We start from the raw sequence: 22,858 nt of genomic DNA on the forward strand, positions 1-22,858 counted from the left end.
GAACCTTTATAAAACTGGGGGGTAGCATGTCTCTGCAATCACAGAGGGCCCTTCAGCTACCTCTCGAGCATCCGGTGTATTTTGGTCTTTCTGTCGTCACTCAGGAAGAGCAATGCCTGACATCAGTGGAATAAGACTAATGGCTTATTCTCTCCGCAGCTTATCCTCATTAAAAAGGACAATCCAGAGTATGTGACACCGTGGTCCCACTAGTGCACAGATTAGGAGACAATAAAAGTAATAAGTGAACATGTGCTAATGAGGCTAAATGGAGCCGTATTGGTAAACCCAGTGGGGGAAAGCCATGCATTAAAGCGGAAATGAAAATGAATGTTATTGGACGGGCCGAGGAGCGCTGTAACCAGGCAGGGAGCAGCTGTCAGGATGTGTGTGGAGGAGCTTGCGTCACTAAGGGATAATTCTGAGAAGGATGCTGAGACCACAAGCTCCAGCTTCAGCTCTCCTCCTCCTCCTCCTCCACCACCCCTCCCACTCAGCACTCTCCACAGCCACTCCGGACGTTAGCTACTCTTTCCTTCTCCCATTTCATTGCACGGATACTCCTCATTCGATCTCGGAGGATCTTCCTTTTCATTTACAACCAATTACTTCACAGCTTTTCTCATGTATATTTTAAACACTTGAGCTGAGGTTCTCATCAAAAGTGGCTTACAGTGAGTGAACAAGTTTGAGATTTGGTAGTTTATTATCAGGACAAGAACTGAGGCAACACAAATCCATTTTGAGTGATGATTAATTTACAAGAGTTAAGTACTTGCGAGGGCAGATTTGTGAGTGCAGAGTAGAATTTGAGATTAAAAGCTGTGAACTGAAGTTGCAGTATACCCCACCTTCAAACAAAGCCATGGCTTCTTTCTGTCCCTAATTACTTTTTATTTTTTCAACCTTTTGGGTCTAAATGAAAAAAAAAACACTACTATTCAAGAGTTTGAGGTCACCCAGGCAAGTTCACAATTTTCATGAAAACTCACACTTTTATCCATGTGCTAACATAACTGCACAAGGGTTTTCTAATCATCAATGAGCCTTTCAACAGCATTAGCTAACACAATGTAGCATTAGAACACAGGAGTGATGGTTCCTGGAAATGTTCCTCTGTACCCCTATGCAGATATTCCATTAAAAATCGACCGTTTCCAGCTAGAATAGTCATTTACCACATTAACAATATCTAGACTGTATTTCTGATTCATTTAATGTTAGCTTCATTGAAAACAATGATTTTCTTTCAAAAATAAGGACATTTCTAAGTGACCCTAAACTTTTGAACGGTGGCAAGACTGACCCAAATTGAAAATGTTTTGATTAGTGTTGCTTTAAAATGCCAAACTAATTCATATGGAAACTGCAATTTAACACAAATGACAGAGAACCGGTCATATATTCTCAGTACAGCAGGTAATCAGTTTGCAACGGCCTTGACTTATGGCGTTTCGTCTATACGTTGCCATCTCCCATAAATTTTTCAAGAAAGTCTTATTCCGTCATTTCAATGTACGGGATTTGTGACGTTAAAACAAATTTTGTGCAGAAACTTGTTGGCGAGTTGAGTGGACACATACTTCATCATGCGGTTCTATACAAGAAAGACGGCTTTACATTCGCTGATTGAACGCCACATACATTACAGTATGCGAGTTCTGACTTACACCGAAAATCTACTTATGTCCCGCTATAGGAACAAAATTCCGACATAAGTCGAGGACCCCCTGTATACTGAAACCGTACACAGTGCTGATGAGACTGGTGAGACTCAATCCCAATGTGAAGCTGCTGCCCTGAAAACCAAAACAATGAGCTAAAAGAGACTAAAAACCTCCCCAGAGACGAGGAGGGCTACAAAACTGGGTGATAACAACCTACGAGCTCATCACTAGGAGTGATATGTTTCATTTCTCTTACTCATTTGATCCATCATCAATATAGAAATATTGATTATGCAGCTTTAAGAAGGAAGTGGTAATATTTACATTGTAAGATTGTACATCTGACACACTCTGTGATGCAGTTTCTAAATTAAATATAATTTAATTAACCTTCAAAGCACAGGCTTATTGAATGTCTGATTAGTGATGGTGACTGCTTCCCCTATTGGCTGATTATTATTAATAACTTTAAGCAGCATGTACACAGCCCCACATACACACCTACACACACACACACACACACACGAAACAAAACCCAGCTCACATATTATTAGCTATCACAACAACAGTTTGCTGTTCTTTTGACCTACCAACCTGAGCACAGTAGGTGACATGATGACTCACACACACAGAGTCAGAGGCACCAAACACCACACATTGGTTCACAACTCCCCGGCTTGCGTCAGCACTATGTCCTATTAACTATTATATAAAAGGAAGAAATGAATAACAAAGGGTGATCTCACGAGGTCTTTTTCGTCTTTTCACCCAACCGCGTCTACACAGCAGAAATTGATCTGAAGTCTGTCTTTTCAGAGTACGTGACAGGCCATTTAAAGATTGTATAAATATAGCAACACCGGCCTCTCTCACCCCATGTTTCCCACCTACCCCTACTCTGTTGACTGTTCAATGAAGGCAGACGTTTTAACAAAACAGATATGCAATATTCCTCCTCTGGAAAAAGTGAACATTTACAACTAAATTTAGTGTTGGTCAAAGTGACAGAGTAAAAAAGGGATGTCAATGAAATGATTAGGGGATCACTGCCCATTCTCTGACAAAAACTCTGAATCATGTAGCCTTTGCAGTGTGTCTCTCAATTATTATACCTTCAGCATCCAGCTAAAGTCCTTTAACTGGCAACAGCAATGCAGCAATTTTCCCCAGGAACTAAGACAGTTTCAATACTCCACTTTTCACTGAAGGAACAATTAATCAAGTTTCAGAGCAACTGTTTTACTTTCCAAAGGGTCCCTGTCTCTTGGATAGTATTTTCTGAGTATTTACAATGTCTTATAAAAAGTATTTGCCCCCTTCTTGGATTCTTATTTCCCCCCTTAAACGTTTAAGACCATCAAACAAATTTAAATATTAGACAAAGGTAACCAGAGTAAACATAAAATGCAATTTTAAAAAGAAGATTTAATGTTTAAAGGGTTAAAAGCTATCCAAACTGACCTCGCCCTAAGTGAAAAAGTAGTTGCCCTCCTTGTTAAATCATGAATTAACTGTGGCTAATCACATTTTTTAGAAAGTGAGTTCAATTTCACTGACCACACCCAAGCCTGATTACCTTCAGACCTGTTCAATTAAGAAATCACTGAAATAGAACCTGTCTGACAAAATGAAGTTGGCCAAAGGATCTCAGAAAAGTTGCAACCAAAGAAATTCAACTCATCCAGGAGATCACAAAGAAACCCAGAACAACATCTAAAGACCTGCAGGCCTCCTTTGCTTCATTTAAGGTCAGTGTTCATGACTCAACAAGAAGGAAGAGATTGGGCAAAAATGGCATCCATGGCAGAGTTCCAAGGCCAAGACCCCTGCTGACCAAAAACAACATAAGGTCTCATCTTTCTTTTGCAAACAAACATCTGAATGATCCTCAAGACTTTTGGGACAATATTCTATGTACTGACAAGACCAAAGTGGAACTTTTTGGAACGTGTGTGTCTCGTTACATCTGGCGTAAAAGTAGCACAGCATTTCAGAAAAAGAACATAATACCAACAGTCAAACATGGTGGTGGTAGTGTGATGGTCTGAGGCTGCTTTGCTGCTTCAGGACCTGGACAACTTGCTGAGATTGATGGAACCACGAATTCTGAATGTTTGACCATCAGTTTGTGACCTCAAGCTGAACACACCAGCAAGTTGACTTCTGAATGGCTTAAAAAATGAAGGTTTTGGAGTTGCCTACTCAAAGTCCAGACTTGAATCTGACTGAAATGCTGGCATGACCTTAAAAAGGCCGTTTATGCTCGGAAACCCTCCAGTGTTGCTGAATTAAAGCAATTCTGTAAAGAAGAGTGAGCCAAAATATCTCCACAGAGATGTGAAAGACTCATTTCCAGTTCTAGGAAATGCTTGTTGTTGCTGCTGAGGGTGGCCCAACCAGTTGTTAGGTTTAGGGGGCAATTACTATTTCAAACAGGGTCAGGCAGCTTTGAATATTTTTTTTCGTAGTCAATAAAATCATCATTTAAAAACTGCATTTTGTGTTTATTTGGTTATCTCTGTCTGGTATTTACATTGGTTTGACGATCTTGAACATTAAAGTAAAGTTAAATATTTTCACAGCACTGTAGGAACTTTTGGGGTAGGGTTGTGCTGCTGAAGGTTGTGGATTGGTCAAATACTCCTGTGTTATTTCTAACGCTTCACAAACATTTTTAAAGACTCACTCCAGTGAAAATCAAACATGAAGATCCATCATGAACAAAAAAATAACAATAAAACCTGAACATATACACCTTGAAGCTCCTGTGTACAATTTCAAAAACATAGGTTTCCTGTGTTTTGAATCCAATATTTTATAAGCTGGTGTGCTCGAGCTGCAGGTAAGTGGCAGATGGGCTGATTGAGACAGAGGTCTGGAGTGGTTTGCATTTTCATAGCTCTGCACAAAGTAAAGAAAGTAGTGGTTTAGAGTTACATACACTAAAGAAAAAATAGCAAGAAAAACTGTTTTACCAGCAAATTCCATCTTAATTAAGGAATTCTGTTTGTCAGCAGATCTATGATGTTAGTACGCCGGACAGCTCTATGATCCCTGGTGGTCCCAGAATCAACAGCGTGGACAGTGGTCGTGACACGCCGCAGAGCAGAATGTTGTAACTGATTAAAGTGTTCCGGTCAGCACGGCCTTGTTGTGACTCAGAAAGCCTCTAGACACATAAAGCCACATTAACATGATCCCTTGCTGGAAAATAAAATCACAGGAGAAAAATGCTGATCTGTTACTAGTTTACTCAGGCTGTAGGTGGCCCACACGGAGACTGTCCCACTGTTCTAGGGAAAAAAAAGGCCTGTTTATTATGACCCATAGTTATATTTGTGACAGTGCCCTCAGTGGCCATAGTAATTCTGCTGAGAGCAAAGGTAGAAGTGAGGTGATGTCGTTATAGAGCTACAACGTCTGGGCAGGGAGGGGGAGTGGATTGATTGGTGGACAAACACTGTATTCTTTTAACCGTGACCGTTCCATAACCCTAACCATGTGTTCATTATCGTAACCATGACAATGATCAGTCTATGCTCTTCCCATTTCAAACTGAAAGTCCATATTTCTTTTACCATGACTGCCTATTCATTGTTAAAGCCATGGCAACAATCCCTGAACTTTCCTTACACCTAGCAAAGCTGTTTTGTTTCTAAACCAAACCACACAGAGATTAAATATATCTGTGCTACATTTCCCACTTTCAGTACTGTAGTACACTCATATATATATGTTCAATTCAGTTAGTAGAGACAAACAATATATATGGCAGTTCAATTTGACAACATGTAGGCCACGTGGGCTTGAAGTGGGCTGGGAACCTTGGGTTGTCATGAGAAAGCTCTGCAGTATTCCACAATAGCCAGTAGTTATCTGCACATCTATCTTGTCATGGATTAAAAAGCCAACCAAAGGCTATATTTAGATTTAAAAATGGTACTAAAGAGGAAGTTTTGTGGAAAAAGATACAGAATTCATTCTCAGAAGAATATAAATATTCTCTTTAAAATGTAATGGCAGCCTGGTGCATAGTTTTGGGGTTTTTTTTGGTTTGTTTATTTTTTTATTTTTCTCTTTCATCTTGCTTAGGACTTGCAAGATCATCTGACAAAAAAACTTGTCCTGCTTGAATATCTTGAACTGAGTCTGAACTAGTTGGAAGGATGTTGAAGGCATTTTCAACTGGAATTCTGCTTTTTGACAATGTATTTACAGATATCTTTAATCAGAGTTTTGACCAGATGGAATGACAGGGAGGTGACAGCAGCCTGAGGTCAAAGCTGAAGTAAATTCCAACCAAATTTCTAATGGACTCTCCACAAACTCTCTGCTGATGAACTTTTTATTCAGCTGCATTCTCTAACAATCTTATCCACCACAGCAGCACCCATTATTTCTAATAACACTGTTCAAATGCTTTTGACCAATATCCAACAGGAAGACTCACATGAGCAACATCATGCACAACGATTTTGACATTTTGAGATTTCTGCAACTCTTGTTTTGACAGTTCAAAATTAAATTACTGATATCTGTAACTTAATAATTGTTTTGTAGTGATAAAGATGTTATCTAAATTCGGACTATCCACAGTGTAACTCTGACCAGGCTGATGTCACTAATTTGAATACAGAAAATCAAACTCTTCTGATACACAGTTTGCCATAACTTAGAAGGCTGTAAATACCACAAGACAGCGGCACTCATATGGACTCGTCTCGTGAACAGGGTAAACACGACCCCATTTGAAGGCCCCATTCCTCCTTCTCGGCTGTTAGCTGTGGCTTCCTGCAGTGTGTGCTGCTGGCTTGTCATTATGGTAACTTCAGACAGAACCACGCAAGCTGTTTCCTGATCTTTCTGCTAAATTAAGCTAAGCGGCTGCTGACTGTAGATGCATATTTATGCTACAGACATGAGAGAGGTGTCAATCTTCTCATCTCAGTGTATATTTACCTTCATGAAAACAGAATCATACACCATTGTTCCAAAGTTTGGGGTCCCCCAGACAATTTAATGTCTTCCATCAAAACTCACACTTTTATTCACAAGGGTTTTCTAATCATCAATGAGCCTTTCAACACCATTAGCTAACACAGTGTAGCATTAGAACACAGGAGTGATGGTTGTTGGAAATAGGCCATGCAGAGCAGACAAATACGTCGTCATGTGGCGCTATAAGACGGTTTTGTTTACATTCGCTGGTTGTACGCCACCTTGGATTGTGCTACATTTGCTAACTTGTAACTTGTAAAATGTCTCATACATGCATGAAAGTCATTGGTATTCATGACTTTTCCAAAGAACTGTTCGATATCGTGATGAATGTAGCGGATTTGTTTGCAGCTCCGAATTACGGGGAAAATCGTCTTACATCCATCGGTAGGAACGGAACTCCAACGTAAGTCGAGGACCCCGTGTATTCCATTAAAAATCTGTCATTTCCAGCTAAAATAGTCATTTACCACAATAACAATGTCTTGACTGTATTTCTGATTCATTTAATGTTATCTTCATTGAACAAAACTGCTTTAAGAACATTTCTAATTAAGCCAAACTTTTGAACGGTAGTGTACATCAAATTGTTTGTCTTCCTTGCATACTGGCTTTATGCTGAAAACCATAAGTACACCTCCACGGACTGATTTTTTTAAACGTCTGTTATAGAAAGCCATTTGGCATTTGTGCTTGAGAGGAACAAACCGCTGCTCAGTATAATTACACATTTAATGCTCAAGATCATAATTAACTCAGCAGCACTCATAATGTTGAAATCAAGCTAAACTGTGGATCTACACCTCTGACAATTTGTAGGTGGCTGATTTTGTGGACTTGTAGAATATTTCATTTTGCTTTTACACCCACACCTTTACTTACATTGCAGTGCCGAACCAAAACACATTCTCACTTACCCACAAAAACCACCCTGGGTACTGCGAGCGTGTCCTCACATTCAGTCTCTAATTCATTACCAGTGAGCCTGTTCCAGAAAATGCTGCGTGATCACATCACACACTGGTCTGGAGCTTTTGAAGCAACTTGTCTGTGTCTGTATATCTTAATCCAGCTGTCCGATATCATTGGAAAAACACGGGAAAGCTCTCCCAGGGTGGATTTTTGCTTTCAGTGTGACCCAGATCTGGCTGTTCATGCTCAGCTTTGCAGTGAGAAGATCTAATCTCTTGTTTACAAGGCGCTACAAATCTCATTTTTGTTTTGTTCTTGTGTAAATCCAGTAAATGGCATTTGCATTTGAACGTGCTGTCTGTGCCATTTTTAAAATATAACATTTTTTTTATCAGCATCATTTGTAAACGGCATCTTATGCAATGCTCATTTAAAGTCATGGGCAGGGGCTGGAACAGGCAAAAACAATAATAGCACGATGGTCTGAATTGTCTTTCCACTTGCGTAAATGGGAGAGATTGTGTCAGTTATGATGTCACGCACTGATGTCCGTCAGGTCGCCATGGTTACACCAATCTCGTGATAATGAAACCCTCAGACTGGATTTCCACACAAGCAACAGGTCTGTGAGGGTGAGCTCATGATCTGGAAAGTTGCATCTGCTTGTTAAAAAGAAGGGATTTTGAAATGAAAAAAAATCAGATGCTTGTTGAAATTATTACGTGCCTGAAATAAGCCACATGATGCAGAAGTTTTATAAAGCACAACAAATCACCTTGAATGGCTGCGTGCAGGATCATGAATTAGCTGTTTTAACCTTTCTCAGTGTGGGACAAAATTTCCTTTTCCCACCAAAGGTGTCAGTTCCTGCTCTTCTATATTGGGCTCCGTCCTATATATAGGCCTGCTTGATGAGTCTACAATAGCCTGCTACTTTACATAGTCGTACTGATGACCACAGTGTTGTCAGGAGTAATGTTATAAAACAGGCAGCCAGTGTGTCCTCCTCCCATCTGTTCTCTCTCCTCTGTCTCTATTTCTCTGTGTTCCATGACGCAAAGCCTGAGTGGGAGTGGACAAACCTTCTGCTCCCTGAGAGGACTGAGTGGGCCGCCGCCATCCGCTGTGTACGCACCAGAGATGGAGGCAGAGATGGAGGTACATGGGAGAAGAGAGGGAGGGGAGAGAAGGGAAGGCATTTTTACAAAAGTGAGTGGAAGCTGGAGAGAAGGTGACAGCGATAGATAGAGAGAAGTAAATAATAGGGATGAATGGGGGGACAGGAAAGGAGAGAGTGAGTGATAGTTCAGATTGTAGGATGGAGGGTTTTATTGGAGGGAGGGGGCGGCATGGGTGAGTGAGAAAATGCAGAGGGGGTGGAGGGGAGGATGAGGGGATGAGAGACTAATAATGGGGAGATAAGGATAGAAGAGCGGAAGCAGACTGAAGACACAAACAATGAGAGAGGACTGGTGGGAAAGAGAAAAAAATCACTGTATAGAAGTACATACAGGCCTCCAATGATAACCTCCTGGGAAGTTGATTCTGAGAATCAGTGGTTAAAATAAACTGATCATTCAAAAGAATCAAACTGTCTGTGTGATCCGGTCAATGACTTCATTCGTAACACATTGCAAATGTTCCCAATACTCAAGACACCAGTCCAATTCAGTCAAGTGAATTAATGTTTTAATGAAATCATTAGCACATTAGCATAGTTTACTCACATTCAGGCTTCTTTTCACATTATCGCTTAGGTGACCTAAAAGAGCTATTACTCCCGTCAAGGAATGTGGCAGAGTTATGTGACGATTAACTTACGTTTGTCTTTCTGTTAATCTGTTGTTCTGTCTGTGTGCAACATTACTCAAAAACGGAATAACAGATTTAGATGAAATTTTTAGGGAAGATGAGAAATGACACAAGGACCAAGTGATTAGATTTTGGCAGTGATGCAGCTTATAGTCTGGATCCACAGATTTGTTAAAGATTTCTGTATCACTGATAACGTCACGGCGTCACTGTAACTATGACAGCAAGTGACAATACATTAGCTGCCTGCTGACGATCACATGATTGTGAACCTACTACAAATCCACCACTGCAGACTTATTGGGACTTATCTGTCTGAAATCATACAAGGAACAACAGATTAAGTTATGGGGGTGTTTCTGAGTCCCATCAATTCCTGCCGCCTGCTACATATTTAGGTCACGTGATTCAGTATCCATACATAATGTACACATACATAACACATGCCTGTGCTCAGTTTAAGGTAATTTTGTTTGTGGGTACATCTATATTATATATCCACATTCTATAATTCTGTGATTTTTGCCACAAATTTTTTCAAGATTTCAGTCTTTGAAAATGATATGACTGTGGAGTACTGCGCTCTCTGAGTGCTTTTCTTGTTATCTGACTGTAATTCTACTGCTGTTTCTTCTGTGTGAAAGTCTCAGGACACAAAATGTCCAACATTGCAAGATTGTTTAACTTTAAATAAAACTGATTTCATTTCAAATTACAGAATTCATTTGACCTATGGGCTTTGGTCCCTCTCTGGTCATTGATGTTTCTCTCAATATTCCATCTCTGTGTATCAGTTGAATATTCAAAACAAGAAAAGCACTCAGAGAGTGCAGTACTCTGCCAAGGCTGCTCAGTGGTTGCATCATTTCCAGGATAAGTCCTGATCAGTCCTCAGTGGTGGATTTGTAGTTGGATCACAATCGTGTGATCGTCAGCAGGCAGCTGATGTAGTGTTCAGTGACGCCATGACGCTATCTCACAATAATACAGAAATCTTTAACATATCCGTGGATCCAGACTATAAGCCGCATCACTGCCAAAATCTAATGAGGTGGTCCTTTTGTCATTTCTGACTTTCCCTGAAATTTTCATCTAAATCCATTCGTGCGGTTTTGATTGATGCTGCAAACGGAGTAAAACTGTTTTTCCATATAGTCTTAGATGGAACTCTACGCTGTTGTTTCCTCTAGAATAGGCAGATCCATGATGTCTCTGCCTCTCTATTCACTCACCCCAGCACTCTTCTCTCCTCGCTGCAGCTCAGCACACCAGTTCACCTATAACTCTACTCAAACACTGTAAAACTACTGTGTACTACACAATAGGAAGTTGTAATATTGGGGTCGTTTGCCACATTTGTTCGAGCTGGAAACCAATTCTGAAGAAGAAGAAAGATAAGATGACAAAGTAAGTTGGTTTTCTATGAAACCCTGGAAGCCTAAAACTGTTGTTGACTGTTTATTTCACTCACAATGTGTCTTCCAGCAAATAACAAACACCATATAGACATGTTAACGAAGTAAAAAAAATGTGGTGGTCTTTAACAAAACATGATCATATATGGTAAACACACATGTAATGGAAAATGGATTCATTTCCATTAGACTGATTATGTTTTGGGAAATATACAGCCATCCACTCATGTCTTATATCCACTCAAATAAAAGTAGATATAAGATAATATTATGGACACACTGCTTCCATCCTAGCTTAGCTGTGGGCACTGCTAAGTTTAGCTACATCCAAGGAAACATAGGCAAGTCCAAACAGATGAGAAGTCAGATTCACCTAAAACAAACATTCCTTCAGGTGAGCGAACTTGCAATCTCTGATTTTTATTTTTTGGCTTCTCTGGGGATAAACAATGCATAGACATGTTATAACAAGGCATGTTTCCATAATATATTTGAATACACATTGGAAAGCAGTAGAAAGGTTAGACTGATGGAATCTGCAAAATTCTGTGAAATAAATAATTTTCATAGAATGTTTTTGTGTTTTTTTACGATTAGAAAAAAGTTAATACATATAGTAATTGTTATAAATGATAATATTGTTATGATTAAATGCTCTTTTTGATTTCAAACTACTGCATAACTGTGTGACTGTGAACTCACATAACCCAATGCACTCAGTAAATTTCCATGATTAACTTTGACCATGAAAATAAAACAAGTTGATTTTGCAAGCAGCCGGTTGAAACTGGCTGCTCGGAAACTGATGATACCACTGCAAGACAAACATCCTGTAACTCATGATCATGTAACTTGTTCATGTGCCTGTATAAAAGCTAAACTGTTTCTTTATATTGTCAGTCACTTGTCTAGACTATATACTACATGTAATAATAATAATAATAAATATAATAATAATGCATTTTATTTTTATTGCGCTTTTCTGGGTACTCAAAGACACTTTACAGGCATGTAGTAAAAGCAAAATTAAAGATAGCAACAACTTTTCTGAAAAAAATCTGACAAAGGAAACATTTAAGTCGCTTGACTGATCAGCTGAGCCTACAGATCCCTACAATTCCCGAACTCCTCTCTGTTTTTCTCTAGATTGCCAATACGTTGTTTGTTCTTGTTCTTCTTTTCAATTAAAAAAAATTGTTTATTTTTTTTAGCAGTTGTCAAACAATTGGTTTTGTTTGCTGCTTCTCTTACTCTTTTTTTTGACAGCATGTGTCCCATATACCATCGCCTTATAGTGACACTATGTAGCCAAGTTTATTTGTTCCAAGGCAGTTGATGGAAACAACCTAATTCACAATTCTTCTTCTTCTTTTTTGATAATTCATGAGAAACGACTGTTAAGCATATTAGCAAACTCAATTTACCTTCTAGCAGATCCACCTGAATTTACATTTTGGTTCCAGCTTGTTGCTAACTTTCTGTTCTTGCAGGTAGTGTGTAGTGGGGTTTTTGGAGCTGAGAATACTAAGGAGAGCTATGCTGCTGAACTAAAAAGGTGGACTTCAAAACCATAAGTGTTAATACACTTGTGCTGATTGGAGCGGTTTAAGGTAATTGATTGCTTTGCTTAATAATTAATCATTTCATGAGTTGACTAATTCATTATTAGGTCTTCGTAGGCCTCTCTAGGTGATTGCTACAAATTGCATCAGTGTTGATAGAAGTGATCTCCTCCTACATGTTGGAACTAAAGCACCTCACTCCCACCTCTGCAGTGGCCTGCAGCTGATGTCAGCAAGTTAATTAGAACAGGAAGTGAAATGACTGGCAATGTAATGCAAAAATACTTCTAGTTAGACTACTTCTTTATTTGCTCTTTGTAAACTTTCAAAACAGTCTTAGTGGTTTGTTCCCAAATAGTGTGTAAGTACAGTTATGTGTATTATTTTTATATAAGTCAGTAGTCAAAAGCCCTGTTATTTTATCATTAAGAGCTAATATGTAGTAAAAATGATGCTCTACATTACTTTCAGTGTGGTCGTAATGTAATGCTGTTGAACTTGACTGTTTTCTGTCCAATCTACAATTGTATCCCTATTTGTTAATTCACTTTAAACATGTCCTTTAAAAACCATGAACGAATAGCCCTCACAGTGACCTCTGTCTATTTTCTGATCCTTCCTGCTCCTGCTGCCTTCTGCTGCTTATATTTAGCTACTCTTTCCCTCTCATGATCCATCGATGGCTATTTTACAATTTGGCTAAATCCAGCTCTGAGGTAACAAGTGACACCTTCTGTTTCCATGCTTCCGGTCGCTAGGCAACCTCAGCAATTATGCCACTGCCAAGAGAGAGAAGGGAGGAAGTAGCACCCTGAGGCCCCCTGCCTCTGTTCATCTTGGCCACGGCCGGTCCGGCTTCATCCGTCTTCTAAGTGCAGAGCTTCCATACCACGCCAATGACGAGGGCCGCTGCAGCATGCTGCGCTTCCTACTGCGCTCGTGAAATCAGCTTTCTTTCCTGCCTTCCAGTTGTCTGGTGGGGATGTCTGTGCAGCTCACTGCTGCACCAAAACACTCTGCTGCCCTCTCTTGTTCTCTACAGTTCAATCATGAAAAACTCAGCTGTTGAACTCAGAAGTCTAAAAATGTATTGCTGTAGAAATAACTCCAGAATTAATTGCGATTTTAATTTACAACACAGTAAATTCTAAATCAAACATGATCTGGAGAATTTATTACAGTGATTAAAATAAATCTACGGTATTTAATGAAACAGAAGTAAAATTGTGGCACATTACGGTATTTTTTTTCATTTTTCTTTGTGAAAAATGTTTCTCCTTCAAAATGAGATCAGATGAAAAACCTAGGCCGTAGACCTACAGTACCTGCTTCCAGACATCCTGGTTTAAGTCCTTCAGTCTATTATTAACTGTTTTAACTGTTCTCTCTACTCCTGAATGTGTGGTTGGATTGCTACTGTAGCACTGTTTAGCTGATCCTATTTGTTCCAGCAAATCATCTGAGCTCAGTTACACCATTCATGGTATGTATTCACACAACTGACAGAGTTTTTACCTTATTTAACCAAATGTATCATAGTTAGCTCTGACAAACGTCCACATGCTTGCAGTCTCAACACACACTTAGTCAATAAAAATATGTTACACTAGCAGTGACTTAACTACTTACTGGCAGCCTATTTTCTGAGACTAGTTAATCTGGAGTACAGTACAGTTGAAATGATTTAATCCAGGATAACACTGTGTCAAAACCAGGGTTCATTACACAGAAAATGTAAAATTTAAAGAAAGCTTTGGTTTGCTTGATCACTGTATTGTAGAAATATGGAACAAACGGTACAGAACTGGTCATTACAGAAGCTACTGTTTGTAAGTGGCTGAGCAGCACAAAGCATTCATTACAAACTCAACATGAGTTTGTGCAGCCTTGCTTTGTACAAACCCAAAGAACATTAGGTTCCATTTTAAGATCAAAGAGTTTCCAAGAGTAGCAAACATGTCTGGGCATACACTACCGGTCAACAGTAAGAAAACGTTTAGAAAACCTCAATTTTTACTTTTTGTTTTTTTGGAAATTGCATATGCTAATGCCTCATTGTTCTCTGAAATGAAAGCATAGAACAAATAAAGAAATAAAGTTTAAAAAATCTATTTAGAAACCAAAATGCATTCTACACTTTTGACTCGTCAAAGTACCGCCTTTGGCAGATATAACAGCTGAACATACTCGTGGCATTCTTTCTACAATGGAAATCAAATATTCTTCAGAAAGTTCTTCCCAACAGCTGCAGAAGTTAAATGTGTGGCTCTTGTAGGTTCTCTGCTTTCACTCTTCTGTCCAGTTCATCCCAAACCAGCTCCATGGGGTTTAAGTCTGGAGACAGTGCTGCCATTTCATGTTTTCAAGCTCACCATCTTGTTCTTGTTTCTTAAGGTAGTTCTGGCAGAGCTTGGACTGATGTTTTGGGTCATTATCCTGCTGTAGCATAAACCACTGACCAACTAGGAACATACCAATTGGTCAGCACCATGCTGCATTCTGCATGGTGCTGCAGAATGCAGTGGTAGCTGTTTTGGTTCAGGGTTCCTCTCACTCTGTACAAGTCACTGACCCTGGATCCAGCACAACAGCCCCAGAACATCACACTTCCTCCTCCATTTTTAACAGTTGATGTCACACACTGAGGAACCATCCTTTCTCCTACTTGACAGCGTAACAAAATCCTGCATGATGAACCAAAGATTTCAAATTATGATTCATCAGTCCATAATATCTTCTTCCAGTCTTCAGTAGTCCATTGGTGGTGTTTCATGGTCCATGGAAGCCTCTTTTTCTCATTCTGACTTCTTAGCAATGGCTTTCTTACTGCAACTCCACCTGCCAAACCTGCAGCTCCAAGTCTTCTCTTCACAGTTAAACTGACACTTCTTCCTATGACCACTATGAAGCTGTGCTTGAAGCTGTTGTCCTGTGAGCTCCTATCACCAAAGCTGTTGACTCTCAGAAACTTGTCTTCTGATTCTGTTGTGGCTTTGGGTCTTCCAGACCTTTTCCTGTCAGACTTTACTCCAGTTTCTGAGCCTTTTGGTGGTGAACAAAACTGTACTCACTGACACCTTGACTTTCTTCTCAATTTCTCTGTCAGAAAGACCTACATTTTAAAGTGATGGTCTGTCTGTCTTCTATTGTTAATTGCCTTTTCCTTGCCATTCTCATAGCAACAAACTACCTTCTGCAGCAAAATACTATGCAAATAATGCTCTGGAGCGTTTGCTGCCACTGTGTGTTCCAACACTACTTTTATGCAGACAGAGGGGGTTGGAAGTAATCAGGAAAGGTTGGGACACCTGTAGGATTTGGTAGCACCAACTTTCATGACTTTATCAACCTCCACTGCTGCAGAACAGCTTTAAGTTGTTCTTGTTTCTTGAATATATCTGAAATGTACATTATTTTTCAGTTTTGGGTAACCTTGCCTTTTTTTTTTTACCTCTGGCAGTTCACCACTTACCTTTTATACCATTTGAAGCTGTTCATTGGACTTGAACTATTTGAATTTCAATAAGAAACTGGACAACTATGGGCTTTCTAAAACTTATGATCAGTAGTGTAACTGTAACTGAGGAAATAAGACAATATTCAGAATTGTGCATCCATTAGAGACTTGGTGTATTCACTTGTAAACAACATCACATTGTCGTGAAGATGAACAAGCTGGCACAGAATACAAAAGTCTGTCAGCAGGAGGGAAGAACTTTAATTAGCAGTCAGATGCCATACATTTAAATTTAGAGAAAAACTACACATTGTACCCCTTCTCACTGCAATAGTTAAAGTAATATGAGGGCATGCTGTGTTAGTGGTAGGAAGTATTCATATCCTCTATTTGAGTAAAAATAGTGACACCACGGTGTTAAAATATTTTAATACAATCAGCAAAATGTACCTACAGGAGTACTCATTACATGTTATTTATCATTATCATAATATTTTCATGATTAAATTACATGTCAGAAGAACTGTGTTAATATAGCTGTTAATACTTTAAAGTTTATCCAAAAGCCATGTAGTGTTCTTAAGATTAAGATGTGGATTACTTTTTTAATTGGACGGATTCATAAGACACATAAATGACACTTGTTGACACAAGTGGAGTTTTTGTAGCAACATCAATACAAAAAGATTTAAAAATGACCAATAAAGCTATGATTTTAAAAGGTTTAATCAATAAGAAGTTAAAACCGAGAGATATCCTCATATGGAATTATGTAGTAAGTAAAAAAAAAAATGCAAACAAACCTTGATGACGGCGTTGAACTTTTTAGTAACATCTTAACCAGCTTCATAAACTACAAAAGAATTGTTAATTATTACTTGAATCAGTTCACAAAATTTCCATTTCTTTTCTTCAAGCACATAAACACTACAATGAAACAGACTCTCATGAGTACCATCCCTGGAAAGGAAGTCCAAGAGTTCCTTCTGCTGCAGAACAGAAGTTCATTAGTTGCCTGTCTCAATCAATAATCAACAGAACTCAGTATAGAGCCCGTATCACTGCTTCCCAGAGTCAAACAGCAGATGCATCTCAACATCCACTGCTGGAAGGTGACTGTGTGAATCAGACCTTCATGATGGAACTGCTGCAAAGAAATCACTACTGAGAAAGACCAGAAGAAGAAGAGAACAGCTTGGACCAAGAAACACCAGACATTAGACCAGGGGAAATCTAAACTTTGGTCTAATGAGTGTAAATGTGAGATTTTTGGACAACCTATCATATCTTTGTGAGACTCCGAGAAGGTGAACTGATGGTAAAACAGTTGAAAATGTGTTCACTTTTCAACTCTTGACCGGTATGGCTACCACAGCATCCTGCAGAGACAAAAAAATCCCATTTTACAGAGCTTTTGCTGGGAACATCAATGAGCCAAAACACACCTCCAGGCTCCGTTTGACCAAGGAGCAGATTGTTGGAGGCCTGCATAACCTGTCCTCCACAATCACCCACATAAACCCATCTGAGAGGTTTTAGGATAAGTTAAACCACAGAGTGAAAGAAAAGCAGCCAACGAGTGCTCAGCATATGAGGGAACTCTTTAAAGACATGCAGAACTCCTGTAAAGCCACAAATATGGTCAAAAATGTGCATCCAGGCTACACTGAACAGTGTTGAAATGCATTATTTAATAGTTTTGATGACTTCAGTGAAACAGTCAAATTAATAAAACCTATGTGTGTGTGTGTGTGCTGATTTGATGATAAAATCTAAAAACAGCCTCCAAATCTAAAAACATAAAACACATCTCCTGAAGCTTTGTTCACTGACTGTTAGTTTGACTTGATTCAGTGTTTACACATGAGAGACGACTAATATTAGATGCATATATTTACATCGCAACATGGACTGTCAGTGACAAAAGTCTTTGCTTTCTGCTAATGAGAGAAACAAAAAGATGTTTATATTTTTCACAGTAGAAAGTGTCAGGGCTCCCTCCTCACCCCCGTCCTTCCCACCTGACATCCCCAAATACCCCTTTTCCCCATCTGTTTCCTCCCTCTCATGCTCCTCTCCCCCTCTCCTGTTCCTCTGCCCTGTCTGTCTTGCCTGTCTCCCATCCGCTCCTCTGCCCTGTCTTTCCCTCTACAGCTCGGTGCCTGAGTGGAGTCTGGCTTCCCAGCTGACTCCACTCAGGCAATCAACCACCTCCATGGCTCCCGGACAGCTGAGGGACATCACACTAATTACCCACCTCAACAATAAGGGGCCGTTTATACGAGGACCATCCTAACAGAAAACGCAAAAGTGGCGTCTTGTCCTTTCACGTTTAGACGAGCGGTTTTGAAGGAAATCTGCGTATATACGGTGACTCTATAGTGTGTGGAATTCGATTGGATATGCATGCCAGGCAGCTGGGTGGCGCTGTGATAAAACTCTGCCATGTCTACGCGCATGCTTACTGTCTCCCTTTTCGGATCTCCGCCGCGGTAAATGTTCATGAATGGAATCTGTACAGATTCTGTACGTTTGTTGGTACGACTCCTGTAGTGTACATAGAGCTGCCAGAGTTGCTTGAAGGTAGGAAGGATGGAAATAATCACACATCTTTGTTTACGTCCTTGTACCGGCCGGCAAACCAAAGCACGTATGTGACGTAATCGCGTACGCGACGTGGTCAGATCTCGGCAAAGTTTTGCGTTTTGCTGTTTAGACGGAAACGTAAAGGCGGAGCGTTTTCTACTTTTCCACTCTGGAGGCCGGTTTCAAATTTTTGCGTTTTCAAGCCCCCAAAACGCCGTCCTCGTATAAACGGTAGGGTGTTTTGTTGAAATATTTTGCCGTTTTCACCTGCAAGCGTCCTCGTGTAAACGGCCCCTAAGTACCGGCTCATCCTTCCACTCCCTGCCAGATTGTTGAACCAAGACACCACAGTCAGTTCGCTGTCTAGCCTCCTGTTAAGCTTATTGAGTTTTTGCCTTCACTTACGTTGTTTTCTCCTGTTCCTCGCCCTCAGATTCAGCTGTCCGGGATCCCCACCATCCTCCTTCCCCTCCGGCTCTCCCCAACCCAGTCACTACCGGTTTCTCCCTGCCTGGACCCCCATTCCTGCCTGGACCCCTTCTTTCCCTGCCTGGACCCCCATTCCTGCCTGGACCCCTTCTGTCCCTGCCTGGACCCCCCTGTTTCTGGCCAAAACCCTCCACTACACCAGCCACTCCTGCACCCTGGATTTCCCCCCTCCGTGACATTATTCACCCCCCAACAATAAATCACTTTCATTCAGCCAGCCTTGGTAGTGTGGCTTTCTGCTCGGGTCCACCCGCTCGCCGTGACAGAGAGTGTGAAGGGGATGAAGTGTGTCAGATGTTGGCTTTGTCATCGATAAAATTACACTACCATTCAAAAGTTTGCAGTCATTTAGAAATGTCCTTATTTTTGAAAGAAAAGCATTTTTTTCAATAAAGAAAACATCGTATGAGTCAGAAATACAGTCTAGACATCGTTATTGTGATAAATGACTATTCTAGGTGGAAACAATTCAATTCAATTCAATTCAATTTTATTTATATAGCGTCAATTACAGTCAAATCGTCTCAGGACGCTTTACAGAACCCATATGCCTGACCCCCAGAGCAAGCCCAAAGGCGACAGTGGCAAGGAAAACACCCTTTTAACAGGGAAAAAACCTCGAGCAGAACCCGGCTCTATATAGGGGGGACCCATCTGCCTGCTGGCCGGGCGGAAACAGCTAATTTTTAATGGAGTACATAGGGCCCTCAACTTACGTCGAAGTTCCGTTCTCACGGATTGACGTAGGTCCGCTAAAAATGTAAACAAAGTCATTACATGTGTCACAATATTGATCAGTTCTTTGGAAAAGTCATGAATACCAATGACTTTCATGTACTGTATGTATGAATTATTTTGCAAGTTACAAGTTAGCAAATGCAGCACAATCCAAAGTGGCGTACAACCGGTGAATGTAAACAAAACCATCTTATAGCGAAAACTTGCCAACTGGTTCCACATAACCAGTTCTGACATAATGACAGAACACCGTAGGTCGAGGACGCTGTAAACCAAGGACTCCATCTATCTACGTAGGGGTACAGAGTCCCATTTCCAGCAACGATCACTCCTGTGTTCTAGAGATACAGTTCTAATGGTGTTAGCTAATTGTGTTGAAAGATTAAATGATGTTTAGAAAACCCTTGTGCAATCATGTTAGCCCATGAATAAAAATGTGAAGTTTTATGGAAAACATGAAATTGTCTGGGTGACCCCAAACTTTTCATTTATTTTTTGCAATAAAGACATTGTACCAACAATATCAGAGCTAAAAAAAATCCAATCGAGCTTTTACAAGAAATCATAGATTGTTCTTTGAGTTGGGGATGGAAACACACACACACACACACACACACACACACACACACACACACACACACACACACACACACACACACACACACACACACACACACACACACACACACACACTGATCTGTATTGATGCAGTCAAACATTAATGTGACTTTTGGAACATGACTCAAGGTTGTGTTCCCAGAAACAGATGCTGTATTTTCCAGCTTCACTACACTTTGTTCCACAAGAATAAACATTACTGGAATAACGCTCAGACAGAAAGGCCAGCACGGCGAGGCTAACATGCTATGGAAAAGGTTGCACATGCACATTTTTATTTCTCAGCCCTGGAGAGATCTTTCTGAGGAGGTGTCTCTGTATGTAAATACTGTTCAAATAAATGGAACTGACCTAGAATCTGGAGATAGAAGTTTTCAGAGACTGATCCTTTTGTTGTATAAGCAGAGAGGAGAAATGTCTTCTTCCTCCTCAGTGATGTCACGTGGCTAAGATCACCATGGTTTCGGACACGTCGCTGACTTGTGGTCACAGCAGCTATCTTTAGCAGCAGCGTCTGCATCAGCTGTTTAACCTGCAACTGAGATCACGTCTGTCTTTTTTTCCTCAACAGTCATCAAAAATCTCTCTTTGTGTCATAATTATTACTTCATAGCTGCACATGATATCATCCCCTCCTCCTTTGTTACAACATGCAGACATACATTACGTTACCTAAAGAAGCATGTGAGGCCTTTTTTCACTGTGACTCATGGTGTTGCTTCTGATTACACCTATGACAACATTACATGTGTTCCAAAATAATTACTGTTAATGGAAACTTTTACATACTCTCAGGACACCAACGGTTTGTTTAGAATGAGTACATCAGCATACTTAGAAACATTTACATGAGAAGATCAGAACCACTCATCCAAACATGGAGGAGATGAGCTTCCATGGAGAAACGCATCTCTGATCTCTCACAATTCTGTCCAAAGTCAAAACAACACACCCACGAACACTACGACTGATTCACATAACTTCTTTTTTTGTGCAATCTGTACACAAATAGTAATGTTAAAGCAAGATGAATTTGTGGTTGTCATTATTCCTCATCTTCTTAGACTAAGTGTATTTAACCAAACATATGACAACATCTCAATTAGAAAAAAGCTCTGGAGTCTATATTAAGAAAGAAAATGGTATTCGCATTGCATATACAGCAAACCTTTAACAGCCACAGTACAGTTTATCTGCATACACATGCAGTCCATATATTAACCTTTTTACAGCATGTATTTGTTCTTTGAAATGTCACCTCTTTTGGATTGTTCTAATTCTTGACGGCATTTGTATGCCTTTGCCAATTCTGTTGTGTTAACTTGTACATGGATCACAGATTAGACAGTGTGCAGTATTCTCTATGATGTTATGGAACAACTTGCGCTGTGTTTTCCCATCAAGGATTTCCTCATTTGATTCATTTAAAGTGACTATAATTAATCATTTTTCTTGCCAAGCCAGCAGCAGGCCTGAATGATAAGCACTGTTGGTTGGGCAGTCCGCTACTTTAGTCCACAGTGAAAAACTAAACTCTTATGAGATTTATTGCCTTGAATATTTTTCTCAGATTCACAATGATTCATGATGTCTTTTTGTGAAGTATCTCTAGAATTATTGGATGGTTTGCCATGACTTTTGTTCCAGATATCCATGTTGTCAGAGGATAAACCCTAATAACTTTGGTAATGTCTCTGACTTTTCAGCTAACACCTTATACATAGAAATACTTCAGTATCTAGTTTTTAGACTGGACATTTTGTAGAGATATTCAAGATTTCCTGATGATGAACCATACTGTCTTTGGTGATCCCTGTTCCACTCAAGATGAACTGCTGTCTTCATACGCCATCATTAGGCCAAAATTTCCAGTTATTTTGTGTATGATCGAGTGTTAGCAACAGTAATATATCCACCAGCTTCAGCTTTATGAATGTTTTGCACTGCTTAATGAATGATAGCATGCTAACATGCTAAACTGGCGTAATAAACAATATATCAGCTATACATCGAGATGTTGCCATCTGTGATTGTGTTAGCATGCTAACATTAGCATTAAACTCAAAGTACACTGAGGCACTCATCAATCATTTTAGATTTTTCTGCCATCAATTTATAGTAGTATCATGAAAGTGATAATCATGATATTCTTGTTTTGTTTATATTGAAGTGTACAAAATCCATCAAAGTGCAATACACCAACAAGTGAGATATATGTCTTATATGCATCGCATTTTCCCTTTTTTTGTTTCAATGTTGTATGTATTGTCCTTACCAAATAAACATTAAAATAAAAAATAAAAATAGCAGGGCAAAGTTAAGCTGAAATTCAGAAAAAGTTACAACAAGAAGACGAAAGATGCAAAATACAAACTGCACTATGCCATTAGAAATAAACAGAAGTAAATGATAACAGCAATAAAAAAAAAAAAACCTTGAGAAGTTAAACAATTAAACAAAAGGAAATCTAGAATGTGAATTTTAAGTTTTATGTAGGTTGTTGTCAAGCTGAAGGGTCACTCAAGAATTCCCTTCGTGAATCTACAATATGACTGTTTTTTGTTGTACAAGTTTGTTAAGAACCCCGCAAGAAGTCAATTTATC

At 39.6% G+C, this 22,858-nt stretch overlaps 1 long non-coding RNA gene across 1 annotated transcript in view; it reads left to right on the forward strand.

Annotated features, from left to right (window-relative positions):
* Positions 1 to 13,603, forward strand: part of LOC110962654 (uncharacterized) — a 25,441-nt gene extending 11,838 nt beyond the window's left edge. The window contains exons 2-4 of the long non-coding RNA XR_002596446.2: positions 8,639 to 8,735; positions 12,295 to 12,414; positions 13,125 to 13,603. This is a non-coding gene — a long non-coding RNA (uncharacterized LOC110962654). The remainder of the gene's footprint in view (positions 1 to 8,638; positions 8,736 to 12,294; positions 12,415 to 13,124) is intronic.
* Positions 13,604 to 22,858: the final 9,255 nt, after the last annotated feature.

This window comes from Acanthochromis polyacanthus, chromosome 1 (genome assembly GCF_021347895.1).
Source record: "Acanthochromis polyacanthus isolate Apoly-LR-REF ecotype Palm Island chromosome 1, KAUST_Apoly_ChrSc, whole genome shotgun sequence".
Classification (NCBI taxonomy): domain Eukaryota; kingdom Metazoa; phylum Chordata; class Actinopteri; family Pomacentridae; genus Acanthochromis; species Acanthochromis polyacanthus.